Raw genomic sequence first — 24307 nt, 5'->3', positions numbered from 1 at the left:
TGTTCTATTGTTTTAATAATGTTTTAAACTGTTAATGAGCTACCTAGCTACATATTGCAATGGGAGCTATATAAAATTTATTAATAAATAAATAAATGTAATATATCAAAGCAAAGTAACATTCTGGCATTATTGGGCCAGTATGTCAGTAACTCAAAAAACAAGCCTAGCTTAATAGATATTATACTCATTGTTGGGAAATCTGTTCCAGGATACCACTTTTGGGAGCTTCTATTTATCATCTACTAGCCCTTTGTTGTCCCTACTACAAATTTCTGAAAGGGAATAGCAATTTTTCTTCTACTTGATTTGCTAATGGAAGAGGAGAACTAGGGAATAGGCTGTCAGGTCAGTATCTATTCTGGTAGAAGAACTGGTGGAAAAATCATTTGTATAGTACACAATATTTAAAAATCAATGTACTTTTACTTGCATGCAATTCTTTCCTTACAATTTATCCAGGTTACTATGTATATCTGTTTCTTTAGTTCTCTGATATTGCATTCCAGACATGTTTCTTTGATCTGTAGCAAGACATATGTTTACTCTGTGTTTCAAAAAATATTTATTATTCTTTCTGTTGCAAATTGATAGATCCAAATGACATTTTTGAAATACATTTCCTTTGATCCCCCCCCCCCCCCCCCAACATTAAAGCTGTAGCTACAGGTCATATTAAGAAATTTAAGCATTTTGAAATCAAAGAGGGCTAAAAAAAAATTATGTATTTATTATTTAGCTTTTGACAATTACTGTTTTTTAAAGTAAGATGCTTAAAAAGACATTTTTAACCTGTAATTTTTGACATATGAAAGATTTTGCTATTTTATATGGAAAATGATTTCCTAATTTCTCTATTGGAATATAATCAATAAGCTTAAATAATTTTTTCCTTGTAAAACAACTACTGACCTTAGTACTTATTTGTCACTTATTATTATAAGTAATGTTAAGCAATTGAATGATAGCATATCACCTGCTGTGCTCTCAAAATTCATTTTAAATTATTAAGTAAGGAATGTCTTGTTAAAAAAATAAAATACTAAAATAATCATATTTCTCTTGTCAGGTTCTTGCGAAATGGGTTACATAATTTTAACACTGAAAGAGTCACTAATATTTACATACAAATCAAATGAACACACATATTGTACTAAATGATATATAGTCAGTGATGGCAAGGGTTTTGGCAGCAAATCTCTGGTCCTAAATGTATATTAATTAACAATATACAACAACGTACTAATCATTATCTTAATTAGTGTATATTCTGTAAGTTTATGATTCATAATAAATTCTAAATTATACAAAGTGTTGTGGTTAGCTCTGGCCCAGCTCCTGCCCCAAGGAATGTGCAGGTGGATGTGGGGCAAACATCCACATGCCGCAGGCCTGTTTTGCTCCCGATGGAATCTGCTGATGAAGCCTCCTCTGACCAAGGAAGCGTGAGTGACAGGGAACAGGGGAGTTTGGCAGACAGCCCAGGAGGAGATCAATCATCTGTATCAACCTTGGATTCTGAACAAGAATTAATGACACATCCACGCATGCATAGAGTGATGCATAGGAGACGACAACTGAAGGATTATTACAAGAGAAAATGAGGCCACCTGTGGTTGGGTGGGGCTGCTGTAATTAGTGCTACAGATAAAAGTGCAACCTGGTGTTTTAGCCTCATGGCAGTTCATCTGATTCATTGTTTCGTCAAGATCGTGGTTTTTGTGCTGTTCAAGATTGTGTGTGGACTCTCTGGACTTTAGAATTGGACTCAATTTCCCAGTTATTGGGTGAGCAATTGGATTGCATTTAACCTGTGCCTTGTGTGTACCAGAAAATCCCTTTGACATTTAAAAAGGGAGCTGTTTCTGTTTTTCTGTTTATAAAAACTTTTGGGTTTTCCTTTTATCGTGTGGTGTGTGTCTTCCTGGACTAATTACCCTGTAATTATGGGCGGTTGAAACACCCCGGCAGAACACAAAGGCATCAGAAAAAGAGAAATATTTTTTAAAGAAACTGGTACTAGGTTTATTGCAGAACTACATAATTCAGATTTATGGTAAATGATCTCTGTAGCACTAGCAATAGTGCTCATACTTGTATACCCCATAATGCTTTACAGCACTCTCTGGGAGGTTTAGTGCATATTGCCCCCAGCAACCTGGATCCTCATTTTACTGGTGCTGGAAGGCTCAGTCAACCTTGATTCACATCAGAATCAAACTCCAGTTTGTGGGCAAAGTGAGTCTGCTGCACTGCATTCTAACTACTGCACCACCAGGGCTGTAAATTGAATGTAAAAGTTTTTTTCCCTTTCCTTCTACTAAAGAACCATAAAAAGTTTAGAACAACATAAAAATCAGTAAATTGTTTCATCATTTTCATTACTTTCCCCTTAGCAGTTATGGTAACTATTTTCCAACCTGCCACAGTAAAAATTCACCTACTATGTCACTGTGAACTTACTATAGCTTGTCTCCTCAGAATCAAGCTAGGGCATTACTTACATTCATGTGGCAAACTAGTTTGATTAATAAAGTGTTGCCTATTAAACTGATTCTTCTTCAGATCCTCTTCTTCCTTTTCTGGTTAAGTCAACATGATCCTTTCACTGTCACTGAACGCTTCAGTGCATCCTGGAAGAGGTTATTTTTCAACAGTCAAAAGCTGCTTAAATCTTAAATTAAACCATCAATCTTCTTCATCTCCATCTCCACATCTCCCACAATTTCCTACTAGCTCATCAGCCCATTTCAATGTTTTCTCTTCCAGCCTGAGAAATACTGCAAGAAAAATACCTTATCTATTTTACACTGGTTTATCGCCTCTCAAATACAGCTTATGAATTGGAAGGATGGCAGACAGGGTTTGGCACCTTTATTCTATCAAAGTTATGTGTTGCTTTCAGTCTCTCACATATAAATAATCTGTAAAGGCACATATTTGTTTGCTAGATTAATTACTCTTAATTGATTTTAGTATTAGTCATGTTTACTTTTAATATTTTAATATTAGTTGGAGATCCACATGTGGCTAATGTAGGAGAAGAGATTGTGAGTTCTAGACTGACCTTGGGCACAAAATCAGCTGGGAGACATTGGGCTAGGAAGTTTCTCTCAACCCTAAAACGGAGGTGATGGCAAACCACTTCTGAACAATCTTGATAAGAAAATTTCAGGGACTTGTTCAGGCAGTCTTCAAGAATCACAATTGAATGGAAGCTTTAAAAGAAATGGTCTAGTTAAATACTAATAATCCACTATGAATGGTTGTTCAGGTAGAAAGTTGGAGATCTAGTTGTGGTTAAGGTGTGAGAAGAGATTGTGAGTTTTAGACTGACCTTGGGCGCAAAAATCAATCTAATAATCCATAGAGTTACTTATCTGATCTAATCTAGTGCCATTTGCATGTAGCTTCCCATAGAAAAAACAAATCCTTCAGGACATTTCCTTCACTAACCTTGTTTTTGTTTTCCCCTATATTGGTTAGGATTAGAAATCTGGTCCCTACATGGCATGGGACCCAATTATTTGTGGGACCGTCTTCTGCCTCATGTATTCCAGTGGCCATTCAGGTCCTACAGAGTTGGACTTCTCCAGGTCCTGTCAGCTAGGCAATGCTGCCTGGCGGTGCCTAGGGGAAGAGACTTCTCTGTGGCCCCAGGCCCCCCCTGGAGATTTGTACTGCCTCCACCCTCCCAGTCTTCCAGAAAGCCTTAAAAATGTACCTCTATCGACAGGCTTGGGGTTACTGAATCCTAACATCCACCCCAGCCTATGATTGCACTAGTAATTTTCGTTTTGATGGCAAATGATTGGTTTCTGAAATGAATTGGAGTTTTAGAACATGATTCTTGCTAGATTTTCTTACATGATTTTAGATTGATGTTTTTTAGTGTTTTAAATGTTAAATTTACTATATATTTTGTATTTGCTTTGTTGTAAGCCTCCCTGAATCTCAGGCGAAGGGCAACATAGAAATCAAATGAATGAATGAATGAATGAATGAATGAATGAATGAATAAATAAGTTTTTTCTTGACCCTGAACTGTGATAAATCCTGCGTTTGCTATCATCTGTACATCTTTTTCTAAGGGTGAGGTAATTTCCATTTGATTTTTTTTTTTATAAAGCCTAGTAGAAAATGCTCTCTAACCAATCTGTCACTTCAGATCTTACTTCTTCTGTCTTCTCTGTCGTCACTTTTCTCAATGTTTGTGTCCTCTGGTGATATGAGAGAGTCTTTTAAAGCCACCTCATGAATAAAGTCTTAGATGCAAAATATTTATTAACTATTTATTCTTACCTTTGCTAAGAATGAAATGTTTTTAAATATTCCCAATCTGTGGCCCTGTGGAATAACTAAGTACAAATATCTGCAGATTCTTTTATTCAGTCAGTTCTACAGTGGTAGAATCTCTGCTATTAATCAGGCCATATATTAAGGTTTGCCAAGGGAAACATTTGTTTGCTAGCTCTTAATACTTCTGGATTTTAAACAGGGATTCTTTTTATATCCAACTATAACTTGTCTAGAATTGAGAAACAACCTCCTGGGACACTAAATTAGCTGAGATTTTTTTATCAGAGTTTGTGCAGAAAAAAAGAATTTCCAGAAGCACACAGAGATAATTGATTCACCTGGATTCACAACTTCTTTATAAACATAGTAATGTACATATGTAATACCACAAAGTAGATTATTTCTTCAAGTAAATACAAGCAGGAGAGTTAGTTTCATTTCAGCAGAGCAGACAAGCTGAAGGCTGAGAGTACAGAATGGACACCTACAGAGTGGACAGAGCCACGCCCAGCCTTAAGCCTAAATTTTCAGTTTTCTCTGCACAGACTCAGATGTGTTTAGCTCTCGTTTGCTGATTTATTCGCTATTCCTGGATGATCTTGTTAACGTGGCTCTCCCACTTCGTGAAAATCTTAACATTTTTCTTTGAATAAAATAACTTACTTTGGACAGATTGGTCTTAGGCCAAGCTGGTCTCTGATGCAGAAGACTGATCTTTGATTGGTTCTTTGGACCTGCCCCTGATTGTAGTTTTGGTGGTCTTAGTTCCTGATTGGTCATTTATTTAAAAACATTGGTCATTTTTGAAGTACTGATTGCTTGTGAGTTCTTTATTTGTTCCAGCCACAGCTGCCAGTGAAATTTAAGGAAATCTGTTGTCTAGACCATATATCATTAAACTTTGAAGCCCAGCATTTATCAGCTATGGAAGTCTGTACAAGTGATATAGTTTATTAATAATCACAATGTAACATTCTCTTTGTCACTTTATGAAAGTAAAAGTGGGACTTAAAGAAACCAGATACAAATAATACTGATGCATTTGAATTTTGTTGCTAAGACTGCTGAGAAGACTGAAGAAGAAAAGAAAAGAAACTAATGGATTGAACAAATTAGCTCAGAGTTTTCATTTGAGTACAAATGATTCCTACTTCATATTCATTGTGTAAAAGTCTAGATCTCAACGCCCCAATAGCATCTGAGAAATAAATCAGAATCCACTCCAATTGTCACACAAGAGATTTGATTTATTAGCAGAGCCATGTTGAATTATGTTTTGGCCATTCCGATACTAATTTCTCTCCAGTGCTTCACCCAGGTTAAGGTTCACCTCACATCCCCACACCCACAAGTGCAATCACGTGGACCAGTCTGGTGCAGGGATTCACCTACTTCCTCTTTTGTATTGTTGACACAGAATAAAAGATGACCTTGGACTCTGAGAAGGAATTTGTTGTGCCTATAACTTCTCTCCACCCCTCCCAATTCCCTTATGCTGTGTTACTGTGGTAGGCCAAAGCCTCTAACTCCACAGGATGGCTTTCGGCCTGACACTAGCTTTCTCAAGAAAGCTCAAGAAAGCTCTGATTCTGGGAAAGGGAAGGAGGAGGAGGAGGAGGAGGAGGAGGACAGCCAGCAGCAAAGTGGATGAATTCAATTGCAGTGACAAGGGGTGTAATGTTGGAAGACTTTCAGCACCAAGTTAAGGACAGATCATCACAGAGAAAATATACCTGTGTAGTCCTTAGGAGCTGTCGCTGACTTGATGGTACATAATTAATCAGTCAATTAGTCTGCTTTTTCCTAATAGAAGCCTCTGAACTCGAATATATCCTGCGTCCCCCTTATCTTCTTTTCACTAATCATATTATATTTCATGGGGACTTCCATTCTACCAATATTTATTTATTTATTTTTCAAATTTATAATCCCCCCCTCTTTTGACAGACTCAGAGTGGCATACAACAGTAAAATCAATACAAACATTTTTAAAATACCCCAAAGTACATACAATTAAAAAAATGTTTTAAAATTTAAAACCATTTAAAACCATTTAAATAAAGCAATCTAAAACCCAATATAAAGCAAGCATACAACCATCACTTATTTATACTACTGGGTGGAGCAGAATACCATTGCTCAATGGCCCCAGGCCTGCTGGCACAAGCGTGTTTTCAGAGCCTTTCAAAAGGCCAGGAGGTTGGAGACAGTGCGAATCTCGGGGGGGGGGGGAGTTGGCTCCAGAGGACCATAGCTGCAACATAGAAGGCCCTTCCCCACAGTCCCATAAGTCAGCATTGCTTGGCCAACGGAACTCGGAGAAGGCGAACTCTGTGCAATCTAATCGGTCGCTGGGATATGTGAGGCAGAAGACAAGCTAGTACAAACTTTCTCAGTTAGTATTCCATGTAATCCTAGAGTATCCTGAAAAGTCTTAAAGATTTTCATGGGAGATTGTGATTGAATGTAAAAACATATACAACTCCGTATGTGCTTCTGACCCAAATCGGGATGTAAATCATCCCGGATATGTGTATTTTTCTTTTAAATTTTTGTGTATTTTTATATGTCTGTTTCGTTTTAAATAAACATTAAAAAAAGAAAAAGAAAATAAATATATTTTGTTTGGACATTTAACGTACTGTGAACTATGGATCTAATACCTTTTTATGAATTGAGACCTGAACATTATTTCAGGGATTCCTCCACAGTGCAAAGATTGCTAGCCTAGCTAACCTTTTTCAAATCCAACTCATAGTTTATAAGCAACTCTTACAGGATTTTGGGGGGGACGTATTATTGTTGCATATCTCTGTTTCTCTATGTATATGTGTGTCTGTTCTTTAGCTGAATCACTTTTAACATGTAGTAACTTCATAGCTCAGATGAGGTCCTCAGGCGTGCCATGGGAAAAGGGGGAGGGAAGAAATCAATTTTCTAAGGACTGGAGGAAAAACAGTTAAACTTTAATTAAAAAACAGATTGTCAGAGGCCTTCAGAGGCCTTCATTAATTAACTTAATTAATGTAGCCAGATCACTTCTTCCTTTTCTTTACAGCAAAAAAGAAAATTGGCATTTCCAGAGTAAATACAAATTGTATTTTTAAATCTACACTAAATCCCTATAAGATAAAACCTCTGTAAGGTTTCACCTTTTCCTTATGTGAAGAAAATGTGTAGAATGTATTTTTTCAATCATGTAATGTATTATTTTCTTTTTATCGCACCAATAGTCTTGATTTTTTTTTTAAAGTGTGCTTTCTACCATGGAACCAGAGGAAGCAAAAATAAATCAACTGCATGCATGATTTTGAGTATTAACAGAGAAGAAAGAGGCCATTGCTCCATAAATCAAAAAACTGATTGCCCCACCCTATTTCAGCTGCTAATGAAATATTTAAAATTGATGTGGTGTCATTAAACCTGATACTAAGTTGTGATGCCAAGTGATTCAGACACTTGCTGAAAAGAAAGACAGATATTTGTTTGGCCCAGCAAATAAATTCACAATTAGAGTTTCAGCTGATATTAGTGAAGCAAACAGGGAGATCAAGGTGGAATAAAATGCAACTCAGATCTGATTGAACATTATCAAGTTATTTTGTCATAGCAAATGGAAACAAAAACACAGTTTTTCTTCTCCATCGGTATATTCTCTCAGTCTCAAATGAGGTAGAGAAGAAGGAATCCCAAAAGCCAGGGTTTTTTTTAAAAAAAACAAACAAACCCCAAGATATTTATTTTGCTTGACATATTTTAGAACACATTCCTTTTTCAAGGCCACTTCTGAAGCATCCAACAGGCCAAAGCCAAGTTCATGGCCAAGGTCAAGGACTTCATTCCTTTGCTCAGCAGGGAGCTTCGCCCATAGTTGCCCAGGAATGTTGAACATGATTTCTGCCCCATGTATTTCAACTCTACGGGTCCTGATTTAATAAATAAAGTGACCCATTAAGTCCCAGCTCCGTGGTCCATGTGTTTTCTCCGGCGTCCGCTGCAAAATCTTTTTGAGATAATGTGAGTTGAATGAGAAGTGATACATCTTCTCTTCTTTTTTATTAACTAAATAGGAAAAAGAAAGAAAAAGAATACCACAATTATAGAAGGAAAAACAAACAAACAAAATATGTGTAGTTACAGACATATCTATATTGATAAAGTGAAGCCATTATTGATTACAGTCATCCATGGTGATCCTTATTAATGAATTCAGCAAACTGTTTAATAGTTGAAGTCATATGTTTATTGTGCAAAGCTGAACAATAAGTTCTTTGATTCATCTTCTATGTCCAAAACTTAACACCCATATGAATAAGTCTCAAGTTAATATATATAATTGATTTTTACAAAAATGGAACAATATATTCAAATAAATAATAGTTTCACTGCTTCTGCAACAACATAAATACAATATGGTAATTGTGATTAATTTGGTTTTTTTTTAAAGAAAATGATGTGATCTAAAAATAAATTCAGGTTGTATGACTGAACCAAGCAATTTCTCAAATTTTTGCCAATTTCTGTTTGTGCAATTATGTTCTATTAGTCAAGTCCATCTAATTTCTATCTATAAATAAAGCAGTTTTAAACAAGCAGAAAGCCAACACTACTCCTTCACATCTTCAAAATGTGTGAAATCTGTATTGCTATTTCTTGGAGACAAGATCAAGTGATTCCTGTACATACGATTAAGATCTACATATTTGATAATTGGTAACTTAAGTTCCATTCATTTCAATAGATCTACTATAGATAGGATTTAATTTTACTTTATGTTTTGCATAAAAAGCATGATTAATTTAAAAAAAATTAAAAGGACACCTATTTAAGTGAACTGAAAGCTTGGGACAAGTGTACAGATTTTAGATTTCATATTTTGTGGCTTTTAAAAATAAGTATGGGAGCAAGATTAAAAGGGAATGAACAGATGGCATTGCCTGGTGAAAAGTTTTCACAGAAGATGATATCATTCTCCTTTTTGCCTGCTAGGAATTAGTAATGTTAAATTTAACACATCTCTCACTTTTCATGACTTCTCAAATTTTGTGACACATTTTAATAGAAAATCTTCAGTCACTTCTATCTATCACATACTGTTTTATCTCTTTTCAGGAACATGGCATCAGTTTAGAATTCCATATAGTATTTCTTACTATAGTAAAACTATAATAAGAAATACTATATAGTTTTACTATATAGTAAAACTATATAGTAAAACTAAGAGGTCAGTAAGGGGCAAGTACAAGTGCACTAGAGTGCCTTCCGTCCCCTGTCCTATTGCTCTCCTATATCTCCTATACCTTTCTTCTATTGCTATATCTCTTCTTCTATTCTTTCATTGATATGTTCTATTACTGTACCTTCTTTTCTATTATTTCTTAGATATATTTTACTATGAGTATCTCCTATATAACCTTCTTCATGTATTTTACTATGTGTATATAGATATATACCCACTAAAACCCTCATTGTGTATTGGGCAAAATAAATAAATAAAATAAATAAAGAAATACAGTACTATAGTTTTGGAGCGGGAGGCAGGGATGGATTGCTGTTACCGGCCATTACTGGTGCATTGTGTGCTCAGCTTGGGTTGTATTATGTACACACGTCCCCAGCATGATTTTGCGCATGAAGCAAAAACGTGTTGGAATCCTATGGGGGGACATGTACAAGAGAGAGATTTCAGTGACTTTTTGCTTCCGTACATTCACTGAAGCAAAAAATTGCCAAAATCTCACATGTGTGAGCAGTCTCTCATGAGATTTTGTTTCTGTGTAAGCAAAAAATACAAAAAAAAACTGAAGAAAAAAGATGGCGCCGCCGGAAGGTCTAGCACAGAGTGGTCATGCATAAATTGCTCAATTTGGCACACTGGTAGCCACCCATCCCTGGCTTGAGTTGGTAATGCTTCAGTTGAATAATAATAATAATAATAATAATAATAATAATAATAATAATAATAATAATAATCATAATCATAATCATAATCATAATCATAATCATAATCATAATCATAATAATAATAAATAATTTATTAGATTTGTATGCCGCCCCTCTCCGAGGACTCGGAGTGGCTCACAACAATAAAACATCATATACAAATCCAATGTTTAAACAGTCTTTTTAAAAAACCCTATTAAAACAATCATACAGCCCAAACACACCATCCATAAAACCAAAGGCAGCTAAGGATATATCAATTCCTCCATGCCTGGCAACATAGATGAGTTTTCAAAAGTTTGCGAAAGGCAAGGAGGGTGGGGGCAGACTTAATCTCTGGGGGGAGCTGATTCCAGAGGGCCGGGGCTGCCACAGAGAAAGCTCTTCCCCTGGGTCCTGCCAGACGGCATTGTTTCGTTGACGGGACCCAGAGAAGGCCAACTCTGTGGGACCTAATCAGTCGCTGCGATTCGCGCAGCAGCAGGCAGTCCCGGAGGTATTCTGGTCCGATGCCATTTAGGGCTTTATAGGTCATAACCAACACTTTGAATTGTGACCGGAAACTGATTGGCAGCCAGTGCATAATGTGACATGAAAGATAGGAAGCCTGACTCACTTTGAAGTGCAGTGATAATTCAATGCAATTGGCCATTTGTCTGTCTATTGAAGCCTCTTGGGGAGTGGCAGATTCCATTTAAAGGTCCCCTTTCTCAGCATTTTAATTAGAAATGCCTAATCATGATCAACATTAACCAGAAGATAGCATAGCATGGTGATGATAGCAAAGCAAGGAAATATAGGTACTGTAGTCCTCACTTAATGATCTGTCATTTAATGATCATTCAAAATTACAATGGATTCAAAAGAAGTTACTTGTGGACCCATTCTTGAAGTTACAACTGCTGCATCCACTCCCACTGTCATGCGATTGGCATTTCAGATGCTTAGCAATTTGCATTCACAACAAGTTGCAGTGTCCCATGGTTATATGATCTCGATTTGTGGTTGTTTTGAAATTTTTTTGGAAGAAATTGTAAAGATCAGTCATTGGAGATATTGTCATAGTGGCGCACCTATGGCATGCATGCCACAGGTGGCACGCAGAGCCATACCTGCCAGCAGGTGAGCTGTTACCCTGGCTCAGCTCCAGCATGCATGTGGGTGCTGGCCAGCTGATTTTCAGCTTGTGCAGAGGCTCTGGGATGATGTTTTTGCCTCCAGAGAGCCTTGGGGGCAGGGAGGCAGTTTTCTTCCTACCTAGACTCCAGTGAAGCCTCTGGAACCCGAGGAAGGTAAAAAATGGGTCTACTGGTCCTCCCAAAAATCAGTAAATGGAGAAGGGGGCTCATGCATACATGGCCATGAGATTTGCTTAATGATCTTTGTGACTCACATTTCGACCATCCTGAAGCTTTTATAACATCAAATCAGATTTCAAGCATTTTCGGAGAAGGGCGGCATACAAATCTAATCAATAAATAAATTTTTAAATCTTACTTAAATATTTTATTAATCTGTGCTGGTGGGGAGGAAGGGAAAAAGAAAATGAGAATTTATTTTAATATTATGGAAATATGGAAATTACTCAATAAGGGATGTTTTAGGCTGGTAACAAAAGATATACAGTGATACCTCATCTTATGAACCCCTCGTCTTACAAACTTTTTCAGATACGAACCCGGGGTTTAAGACTAAATTAGATTAATATAGGAGTTTATATATCTTGTAGTGGTATGGACTTTGAATAATAAAGAACAGATTAGACATTTTTTTTAAAAAGATTTTTTTACCTTTTCTTATGAACTACTTTTACCTTACAAACCCGCTGCCGCTGCTGAGATGCCCCGCCTCTGGACTTCCATTGCCAGGCGAAAGCTCCCCTTGTTGGGAAACCCCACCTCCGGACCTTCCATTCCCCTGAACCTCAGGGGAATCCCAGCAGCGCAAAAACGGGCGCTTCAGCTGGCAAAAGGGGTGAATTTTGGGCTTGCACGCATTAATCGCTTTTCCATTGATTCCTATGGGAAACATTGTTTCGTCTTATGAACTTTTACACTTTACGAACCTCAACCTGGAACCAATTAAGTTTGTAAGGCAAGGTATCACTGTATTGTAGTCAGTTTACAGAAGGTATATGTGCACATGCTTCTCCGTACTGAAGGAGCGGGTCCAGCAGTCACATGGGTTGCTCATGTCCAATCCGGTGGAACTGAGCCTAGTGTTAAAAAAGCTTGCTGGATCCGCCCCTTCTCCAGAATTCGCTCAGTTCTCGCATCCTGCGGTTGTATTGTGATAGCTCGTTCATCATTCTAACACCTTCCCTTCGATCTTTCCTTCAAAAGTAGTAAGAATTGTTTATCCTTATCTGTTTACTTGCACTAATAGCGCCAGCCGTTTGCGGCTCGGCTTTTTTCCTTTGGGAGAAGTTGCGGTTTCGTTTTCCCACGGCTTTCTTTGCCGTTTACGATCCCCGCTGCCGCTTGTGGATTCTTTTAATCCTTTGGCCTGGAGGTCCTTGTGCAAGTATTGCTTCATTGATTTATTTATAGTACTATTGTTAAAGGGCTTAAGAAATACCTCCTGCGGAGTGAGACGCTTGTTTCTAGTCTCCTGGACTTAGTCGATCGCTTCCCCTTTAAGATTTCTATTACGGAGCGATTTTTCGGCGCGAAGGCCTTCGCGCCCTTTTTTAATTTAGGCCTCTCGTGTTGGCCTTCTGCCAGCCGCGTAGGCCTTAGTCCACCGCTCGGATCCCGGAGTGGGCTTTGGGACGCTCAGGCTTAATTCTCCACCGGCTAAGCCTCCAACCAGAGTGCCTTGGTTACTTTAATTAAAGTTTAGGGAGGCTGGCCACGCTGTATTTGGGGACACGAACTCTGGGTTTGCCCAGATTGCCCTCAAGTCTCAGCAGCTCCGAGGCCTAGGAGCAGGATCCATTCCTCTTGGGAAGTCTTTGCAATTCTTCTCCCTAATCATCCAGTTTATTTGGCTCAGCCTTGTCTTCTGTTAATTGTCAGACTATGGCTACTTTTCCCAAGAGAGGCACCACTCAAGGTCCCAGAGAGGCCAGGCCTACAGGCGATGAGATTACCAGTATCCCCCAGGCCTCGACCTCCTCTTCTTCAGGGGCCCGCCCCTTGACCAAAGTCACCAGGGCTGAGAAGAGAAGGGACCAAGCCCTACAAAAAATCCATGACAAATCAGCAAAGCGTTTGAAAGTACAGGCCCAAGTACTCAGTAGCCATGACCCCCCAGAGGCTCCTAATCTGCCTTCTTCTGGGGTCACTGTGTTATCTCTGGATGAGCCAAACCTAGACAGACCCCAACCTAACCTATGGGGATTAGGTCCAGAGGAACCAGATACTATTGAAGATTCCCCCCAGCCAGGATCCTCCCAGGCCTTCAGGGATTCTTCTGCCATTCCTGCTGATATTTCTAGTTTACCTCCTGAATTCCAGTCTATTTTTTCTGTGTTATCCAAGGCCATTGATGCTAAACTCTCTACCATCAATGCGCCCCCCTTACCTCCTCCACCTCCTCGTCCCTCCCGCCCCTTGGGTTCTTCCCCAACGGTTAGAGCTCCTATTCAGGATGAATCAGATTCCTCTCAGGACGAATATGAGGATATGGAAGAGGATGAGGATCCCTTTCAAGGTCTCTCAGATGATGAGGAATCCCAAATAAAGGTTCCTTCTCCAATTACTATTTTTCCCTCTCAATTGTTCAAATCTCTCCTCCTCAAAGCTAGAATTTCTACGGGATTGGCGGCCCAGGAGAAACAGGCCTCCACATCCACTGATCCCCCGGAGGAGAACTTACCTTATTTCACAGAGGAACAGGACGATAATGAGGTAATTCCTATGCCTAAATTGTTTAAAGATGCCTTACTTAAGCAGTGGGATTTCCCAGCCGCTGGGCTTAACCCCACAACCAAGGACAAAAAGTTGTACAAACTTTCCTCTTCCTATGAGGAGCTCCTATCTTTTCCTAAACCGGATGAACCTGTCAAGATCCTTCACTCGGCGGCTGCTGTGCCAGGCGAAGCAGAGGAGGTCCTCCGCCCAGAGGACAAGCGGATTGAACAGATGGTCAAAAGAGGATTCACCGCAGATTCCTGGGCCATTAAAAGTTCCGCAGCGGCTTCCTTTTTCTCCAGAGCCATGCTTCTGTGGCTTCGCCAACTTCAACAGCATATTCCTCCCGATGACTTGAGAGGTCAACAAGACTTCAACAAGGTATTTGCAGCAGCTCAGTACGTGGCTGATGCCACTTTACAATCTACTAGATTTGCGGCCAAGTCTATTGCAGCTTCTACAACGGCAAGAAGACTCCTATGGCTTCGCCCTTGGCAAGCAGGAGTACGTCAGAAGTGGCAGTTATCTCTGGGACCCTTGAAGCGCGACCTTCTTTTCGGGGATCTTCTGGATCCACTCCTCACGGAAACCACGGACAAGAAGAAAGTATTGGGGCCAACCACCAAAAAGGCCACCAAAACGCAGTCCTTTCGTCGCCCAGGGCGTCAACAAGATCAAGCGGCTTCCTATCAGAGAACCCCAGGTCAGTATTCCCCCCGCTTTCGTTCCCAAGGTAGGAACTCCAGGGGCAGAGGTTTTCGCTTCCAAAGGGGAGCGTCCTCTAACAGGGCTTCAAAAAAACCTAGATGGTAGTTCTTCCTCGATTCCCATAGGTGGCCGCCTAGCCTATTTCGCCTCTAATTGGCGTCTCACCTCCAAGGACCCCTGGGTCATTGACACGGTTCAAAAAGGCCTTCTTTTAGAATTTACTTCTCCCCCCCCTAAACGTTTTATTTCCTGCCCTTCTCCCAGGTCCTCCTCAGATTGTAACCGTATGGAGGAGGCCATTTCCCACTTATTGTCCATCAGAGCCATTCAACCGGTTCCCCCCGGTCAGAAGGGCCTAGGTTTTTATTCCATCCTATTTATGGTTCCAAAATCCTCCGGAGGTTGGAGAGCTATTTTGGATTTAAAGAAGCTGAACCTATTCATCAAATATAGGAAGTTTAAGATGCACTCCTTATCATCCATTTTGGCCGCCATCCACCCGGGAGATTTCATGGTTTCTTTAGACCTCACTGAGGCCTACCTCCATATTCCTATAGCCAAATGCCACAGAAAATTTTTACGTTTCTCTTTTCAGGGCAGGCATTTCCAGTATAGGGCGATGCCATTTGGCCTTTCCTCGGCCCCTCGGGTCTTTACAAAGCTCCTGGGGTCCCTGGCGGCCTATATCCGGGCGTCACCCATCCACATTTTATGTTACCTTGATGACATTTTGGTTCATGGGAACTCCCTAGAGAAAGTGAAAGCAGACCTTTCTGTCACCATGTCGGTTCTACAGGACCATGGGTTTTCCATCAACTTTGACAAAAGTCACCTCCAACCTTCCACATCCATTTTACACCTGGGATCCATTATTAATTCAGAATCTTCCCAGGTCTTTCTCTCTCCTGAGAGAAAAATCAGTATAGGGGAGTTAATTTCACGCATTTTATCTCAACCTTCAGTTTCCATAGTAACCCTGTCTTCCCTTTTGGGGAAGATGGTGTCATGCATAGGCATCATTCCTTGGGCTTGCCTTCATGCTAGGGAACTACAGTGGCTCCTATTACCCTTTCAGAGATCGGGGCACAGCAACTCAAATCGTCGCATTGTCATCCCACCAATTGTTCGCAGATCCTTCAAGTGGTGGAAGTCTCCGGCCATAGACAAAGGATCCCCTTTCAGGTGCCCGGATCAATTTGTCATCACCACAGACGCCAGTCTATCGGGATGGGGCGCCCACGCCCAGGGGATGATAGCCCAGGGCACGTGGTCCCCGGAGGAGGCTTCCAAGCCAATCAATTGGCTAGAGTTAAGAGCCGTCTCCCTGGCTCTGAAGCAATTCTCTCCTCGCATTCCCAACCGGCACGTTCTCATTCTCACCGACAACATTGCCACGAAAAGCCATATCTGCAGACAGGGGGGCACGAGATCCAAGGCCCTCATGAGGGAGGCCCTCAAGTTAGGTCTTTGGGCGGAAAAACATCTTCGGTCGCTCCTAGCCGACCACATCTCGGGGAGCCTCAACGTCCAGGCGGATTGGCTATCTCGAGCAACGATAGACCCAGGAGAGTGGAATCTCCATCAAGACCTGTTCCATCAAATCAGCCTCAGATTCGGCCTACCAGTTCTGGATCTCTTCGCGACCAATGCGAACACCCAACTCCCTCGCTTTTTTTCCAGATTTCCATCCCCGGGAGCGGAAGCAATCAATGCCCTCCGGAGCCCATGGCCTCCAGGCCTACTCTACGCATTCCCTCCAATTCCAATTCTCCCGGACGTGATTCACAAGGTCCTCACCGAGAGGGCCCGAGTAATTCTAATCGCCCCTCATTGGCCCCGCCGGCCCTGGTTCGCGGATCTCCAACAGTTGTCCGTCCAGGACCCTTGGCGACTCCCCGTTTCGGGGGATATGCTGCGGCAGGGGGCCTCATTCCATCCAGACCCGGAGTGGTTCCACCTCACCGCCTGGCTGTTATCAGGAGAGACTTAGAACTGCGTGGCCACGACCCCGATACAGTGGAGGTCATTTTAAAGGCCAGAAGGGGTTCGACCAATCGAATCTACGACCATACGTGGTCCAAGTTTCACCAGTGGTGTCTACAGGAGGGCCTCTCTCCCCTGTGCATCCCCATACACAGGATCATTTCCTTCCTTATGCAAGGTTTCCATCAAGGACTTTCCACCAGCACCCTCCGGCGTCATCTGGCGGCCATTTCCTCTGTCCTAGCGGGGCCCCGCAGACAGCCTCTCCGTTCCTTTCCAGAAGTTCAGGAATTCCTCAAGGGTATAGCCAACCTCAGACCTTCCAAGGTCCACAGGTATCCATCCTGGGATTTGCCACGGGTTCTCCATTCCCTCACGCAGGCACCATACGAACCCCTAAAATCGGCGTCCCTCAGGTACCTATCCTTTAAGGTAGCATTCCTGGTGGCTATTACCTCTGCCCGACGCATTTCGGAGCTGGCTGCCCTCTCAATCAGGCAGGACCTCTGCCAATTTCATCAGGACAAGGTAGTCTTGCGACTGGACCCCACCTTCTTACCCAAGGTCAGTTCCATGTTCCACAGAACTCAGGATATTGTCTTACCTTCCTTCTGCCTCCAACGGGACCATCCCTTGGCAATTAGATGGCACACCCTGGATCTCATTAGAGCGCTGAGGATCTATATCCAACGCACAGGACCCTTTCGGAGGTCAGAAGCACTTTTTATAGCCTATCACCCCAGAGTCATGGGTGCCAAAGTGTCTTCAACAGTGATAGGCCGTTGGATCAGAGGGACTATATCTAAGGCCTACGAGTCGGCCTCCCTTTCAGTTCCAAGGAACATCACAGTGCATTCCACCAGGAGCGCAGCCACCTCGGCCGCTTGGGCGACTCAAGCCCCGTTGGAGGAGGTCTGCAAAGCAGCCACTTGGGCCTCGCCAAATTCCTTCATCAGGCACTACAAGATTGACTCTTACGCCTCAGCGGACGCTGCCTTCGGCAGAAGGGTACTCCAATCCGTTATCTCTCACGATAGCAATTTAACCCCACCCTAGGGACCATCTATTGGGTATGTCCCATGTGACTGCTGGACCCGCTCCTTCAGTACGGAGAATAGGCGTTGATTGCTTACCTGAATGCCTCTTCTTGTACGGTGAGCGGGTACAGCAGTCACTTCCCGCCCTTGTATGTGTCTTCTTTACCTTCCTATAACCTTTCTTCCTCTAACAATGAGAGTTGAACACTAAAGAGCTTCACATCTGAGCCTAGTCTACGGATTCGCGAATTCTGGGGAAGGGGCGGATCCAGCAAGCTTTTTTAACACTAGGCTCAGTTCCACCGGATTGGACATGAGCAACCCATGTGACTGCTGTACCCGCTCACCGTACGAGAAGAGGCGTTCAGGTAAGCAATCAACGCCTATTTTGTGTGTAGCTTTGTCAACCACAAGGTTGTTAGTTTTTTTCCTAAACTAACAACTTCCTGAACTCTTGCAATTCACCAATTTAACATTGATTTAAGTATCTGACATCTGTTGTTTTTGTTTTACACAAGATAAGTGTTTAAGAAAAAAAAGCAAAAACATAGTTTTATGGGTAGACTAAGGTAGAATTGTAGAACCTAATCACTGCATATACACACTCAAATATTTTTAGGGTGCGATGTGATGTGTGCAACAAAATTAAAGAAAGACATTAACAGATGTTAAAGATTTTTCTTGGGTTTGTTTAAATTAATATTAGTGCCAGGCTATTCAGCAATGCAAGCAGGGAAGCAAGTAACCTAAGCATATACTAGAATGTTAAACAACTTTTGAATGTGCTTTTGGATATTTGGGCAAAGCTAAATGAAGACTGAAGTTATAATTTGAGGTACTTTGCTTTGTCAACTTAAATATAAAGACAGCTCTTTGTTTTACCACACTGATCAATTCTAGTAGCATCACTTGGTGTTTATGTGATGCTTTTTACAAACAGTCAGGAAAGTATAGATCATTTGTATATCACCTTGTTCTTGCAGTATCTTTTCCTTAGAAGCCCATGCATATGCATCAAAGCTTTAGATGTCTATATTATTTGTTGTATTTCAAAAATATTAAAGAAATAGAAAAAAGACTATTCAAAATCACGGGGACCACAAATATTTACAGCTAATATTAGCAACTAGTAGCAATCAAAATAACTGTATGCTAGGACAGAATCCAATTTTAGGATTACTCATTCGAGCACTTAAGAATTTATTTATTTTTATTTACAGTATTACATGTTTAGGCTACCCATTTCATGGATATAGTGACTCTGGGTGTCAGCCCCCACCCCTATAATTTGTGTATATACTGTTGTTGTTCTCTGGCTCCATCTAGTGGCCATGGCCAAATTCCAATCTGTATTTTTGGGAAGCTGACCCAGCCCTTTGAAGGTCATCTACTCATAAACGGTCACTCCCAAAGTAAGTGCATATTGAGAAACCAGATTCCATTTTCTGCAGCATTTAGAAACAAAAGTACCAGGAAGAATCCAACCTAATCCATGGCACATGCTCATCTGAAGACAAAAACCCACATCCCTTACACATGGCATCGCTGGTGAGATTTAGATTTATCTGTATCTGGTAATTATTATGCTTGCAAGCAACTCAGCACTGCTTATTTTGTATTTGGTTCTTACTGTATGTATTTCTATTTTACCCAGTTTTATCCATCCTGTTCCTCTTCAATACAGCAACCAGATCTATGCACATGGTCTATTTTATTGGAGGTTTAGCTATATGTCAAGTGCACACAGAGTAACGTGTAGTGAGGACACAACACTGGGCATTCTTCTAAAAATTCCCTTCTAGAGACAGTGCCAAAAGCATATCTGATCTTATTATTTCAGCAGTACTGCGGCAATTAGAGAATTAAATAATATTGAGGATAATGTAGATGCCTTTAAAGAATAATCCAAATCATATTTCTCATCTGTTACTGACTACTGTGATGAGACAGAGTAAAGCACCAATGAGATTATGTGTGAATAATTCAAAATACAGTATTATCCATAATGGATCAATGCCTAGCTTTAAGATGCTTTGTGAATATTGAATGGTAGCTTGTCAAATTCCAAGTATATTGCTGGCTGGCTGACCATTCTAGTGTATAGCAGCTGTAGACAAATGGTCAGTTGTGGTGAAATGTATTGCCACTTAATAAATGAGGCTTCAGTTATAATGAAGAAGAAATAGTTATAATATTCACAGCATTTCAAGGTAAGGGCTGTTCCACAGCATAGAGGCCACAATGGAGAATGCTTCCTGGCTCCCACTAGGTAGCAACATTTTAAGGGAAGGGAACTGAAATGAACCCACTATCTTTTCTGGTGGAATAGGTAGATACTCTCAGGGTGAAGTGGTCTTGCAAATTGTCAGAAATAGGCGATTAATTACAGCCCGTGTGGACCATAATAAATCATTTCCGGAGGCGATGGATTGAAAGATAGATTTTTGTAGTCAAACAAGGTTTCTTTTATTATAAAAGTAGGAAAAATAAAATATGCCATGAGAGGCAAATGAAAATACATCTTCACATGATGGCGGCTAACAAAGAACTAACTATATAAAATGGAGAATCTGAGGAGGGCAGATGTGATGCATAAATGACGTGGCAGGATTTTACATCATAATAGGAGGAGTTAATAAAAAAACACACATAGTTAACTATTTAATTACTGAATGACTCTAAATGTCTCTGAATGTCTCTGGGGCTGTCAATACTCAGTGTGACACAAATAACCTGGTCCTGTGCATTGCAGGCTATTAAAGGTGATTACCTGAAATAGTACCCAGAAAGAAACAGAGAACCAGTGAAACTCACAGCAATAGTGTAATATGGCAAACTGAGGTATGTGCATTGTGGAATAATTCTAGAACAGTTGTAATAGCAGTGAGTGATTCCTGACTGAGACACAAATGACTGGATCTACACATGTAGAGTTTAAGCTAGTTACTTTATTGTATTCTGCCCTTAATATCTTCTAAAGCTGCTTGCCTTTCCTGGGGAACACATTGATAAGGTTCCACAGAGCCCAGTTCAATGGATATCTATTCTGGATGTCTTTGGTGGCATGCCCATGTTACACCAACACTCCGCAATCTGCATTGGTTGCCGATCAGTTTCCGGTCACAATTCAAAGTGTTGGTTATGACCTATAAAGCCCTTCATGGCACCGGACCAGATTATCTCAAGGACCGCCTTCTGCCACACGAATCCCAGTGACCAGTTAGGTCCCACAGAGTGGGTCTTCTCCGGGTCCCGTCAACTAAACAATGTCGCTTGGCGGGACCCAGGGGAAGAGCCTTCTCTGTGGCGGCCCCAGCCCTCTGGAACCAACTCCCCCCAGAGATTAGAATTGCCCCCACCCTCCTTGTCTTTCGTAAACTTCTTAAAACCCACCTCTGCCGCCAGGCATGGGGGAACTGAGATACTCTTTCCCCCTAGGCCTTTACAATTTTATGCATGGTATGTCTGTATGTACGTTTGGTTTTATAATAAGGGTTTTTAACTGTTTTAATATTGGATTGTTTATATGCTGTTTTTATTATTGTTAGCTGCCCCGAGTCTACGGAGATGGGCGGCATACAAATCCAATGAATGAATGAATGACAACTAAGGGCTAATGCTCTGCTTGATTCCTTCTCCCAGTCTAGCTGGACATGTCCCAACACAACCTCATGTAGAACAAATTGAAATAGTCCAACAGGGAAATAATCAAAACATGTATATGTGGGGTGCAAGCCCTCCTGGACTCAGAAGGGGCAACAGTTGATGCACTGTGATATTATGATAGTAAGAATTAAGTGCTAACTTTTCCATTGAAACTTTCAGCTAAATAGTCTCAGTGTGAGGATAGACAGATAGAATGGGCCATGAATATCATAAACAAAAGGAAACAGAGGACAAGTACATAGGCTAGAAGAGAAATGTAGCTGTGTTTCTGTGCTAATTTTAGATGTATTCAGCCAGTTCTGGAGAACTGATAGCGGAAATTTTGAATAATTCAGAGAACCAGAAAATACCACCTCTGGCTGGCCCCAGAGTGGGGTGGGAATGGAAATTTTGTGAGTACAAGTGCACTAGAGTGCCTTCCGTCCCCTGTCCTATTGCTCTCCTATATCTCCTATATCTTTATTCTATTCCTATATCTCTTCTTCTATTCTTTCATTGATATGTTCTATTACTATATCTTCTTTTCTATTATTTCTTAGATATATTTTACTATGAGTATCTCCTCTATAACCTTCATCATGTATTTTACTATGTGTATATAGATATACAGTATACCCACTAAAACCTTCATTGTGTATTGGACAAAATAAATAAATAATAAATAAATAAATCTTTCGCGTAGGAGTGGGGAGGAAATGGAGATTTTGCAGTTTCCTTCCCCTGCAACGCCCACCAAGCCACGCCCATAGAACTGGTAGGGGGAAAAATTGAATTTTACCCCTGGAATAGAGCCATTAAATCAAGAGTTTAACTCTGTATGACAACAGATATACCAGGGTATAGTAAATTGCATAAAGGATTGCCATCATTTGTGGCTAGTCTTGCAAAGAAGAGTGCCCTGGGGAGTCTTTGTCCATATGACAAAAAGGACATAATGTCAAATTCTGAGAAACTTCAGAGTACAAAAATTCCCCCGCAGGAATACTCAATGACTGTATAAGCCTCCAAGAGTTAGTCAGTTTGTAGATGTGTAAACATGGAATATTAGTTGCTTGATAAACAGCTGCATTTGAAATTATTTATAATAATTAGTAGCATGTTTTGCTAAAAAATTGAAAGATTGTGTACCTGTATAACTCTTGGTAGTCTTTGGTTTTCTCAGTATGACAATTATATTACAACCTTTCCATTGCCTGTTGTGCAGGGATGGGTTCCATTTTCTTCACTGCCGGTTCGCTCAGTATATGCCATGCAGGCACGTGCAAAGTTATGCATACGCAGTGCTAAAAACACAACTTTTCCACCTGCAAAGAAGCAAAAAACAAAATGGTGCCACCGAGAGAGGTGGTTTGGGGGTTTGGGAAGAACTTGCAGTAACCTAGGCCACCAAATTACTACCAGTTCTATAGCACCGGTCCGAACTTGGAGGAACCCACCTCTGCTGCTGTACCTCTCCCAAGATTTTCTTCTCATCCTTCACTTAATTTTGTTTGGGTGGAAGTGCCATGAAAAACTATTTGAACTCCTTGTTCTGAAATGAGAATCTTAGTATCGCTAATGGTTTCAACTTAGACATTTTAAAAAGACCCCTTCTTTATTTTTACCCTGTAATCCATTTGACATACTGCGATTTTTCTTCACATTGACCTCAACTAGGCATTTTATTCCCTGTATTTTAAAGTGGAATCCAGTAGAGGTAATCCTCGATTTATGAACACAATTGAATTCAATTGTTTCTGTTGCTAAGTGAGCAGTTGTTAAGGGACCTTTTCCCATTTTATAATCTTTCTTGCCACACTTTTTAAGTGAATTACTGCAGGTTATAAATTAATGACCCAGTTGTTAAGTGAATCTGGCTTCTCCATTGACTTTGTTTGTCAGAAGGTTGCATAAAGTGATCACGGTTGCATAAAGTTGCATAAAGGACAGAACAACCATCTTAAATATGAACCAATTGCCAAGCATCTGAATTTTGATAACATGTTCATGGGGATGCTGCAAAGGTCACAATTTTGAACACACACTAAATGAGCTATTGTAAGTCAAGGACTATCCTTACACAGCTATTCTTCATCTAATAAAGGCAGTGGTAACTTATCCGAGAAAACTAACAATAAACATTTTCTTTCCCCCAATGCTTTGACCATTTAGAAACAAAATCATAATGTTACTGCAAATAATTTTGCTCCAATTCAGCAGCTGCAAAGCTATTTCTAGACGATCATAAAGGAGTCTCAAAGGATAAAAAAAAATAGGTTCCATTTCCATTTAAAGCACCACATAGACTCCCAATCTCCATTTTAAAAAAAAGGAAAACTTCTCGCACAAATAGAAGTTTGGATGTTTATTGCTCTTCCTATACTATATAAACACAACTAAATAAATATATTGCAAATTGTTTCCAGAGATGTAGCCACATGCTTGAAAAAAGTAGGACATTTGAGCTCAATTGTATACCAGTATAGATTCTGATTTTAAGAACTGAGGTAAGCTACAAGTTATAAAAATATTGATTTTGAAAAAGTTAAAGAATGAAGGGGAAGCTCATTTTCCCCTGTTTCCCCTGAAAGACTAGGTATGTATCTTAGGGATATTTTTAAATCTGTCTTTGTCCTGGAGAATTCAAGAAGTCTTTCTAATCCAAAATACCTTTTATGCGATAGATTGATATAACTATAGTTATGTCATGGCAAATAGAGGCTTTCCTCAGATAGTTGTCTATGAAATTGCTGTAAGTAAATACTCTTTCTAGTAGCAGCTTTTCATTTATGTCATTTCATTTTCATTTATTTTTCTAAACTTACTGTCCAGGGGTGA

The 24307-nt window shown here is 40.4% G+C and overlaps 1 protein-coding gene across 1 annotated transcript in view; it reads left to right on the top strand.

Moving 5' to 3' along the window:
• Positions 1-24307, top strand: part of NEGR1 (neuronal growth regulator 1) — a 560677-nt gene that overhangs the window by 53125 nt on the left and 483245 nt on the right. The window lies entirely within an intron of this gene.

The sequence above is a fragment of the Erythrolamprus reginae genome, chromosome 3, assembly GCF_031021105.1.
Source record: "Erythrolamprus reginae isolate rEryReg1 chromosome 3, rEryReg1.hap1, whole genome shotgun sequence".
NCBI lineage: Eukaryota > Metazoa > Chordata > Lepidosauria > Squamata > Dipsadidae > Erythrolamprus > Erythrolamprus reginae.
This window is presented reverse-complemented; position numbering and strand designations above follow the sequence as displayed.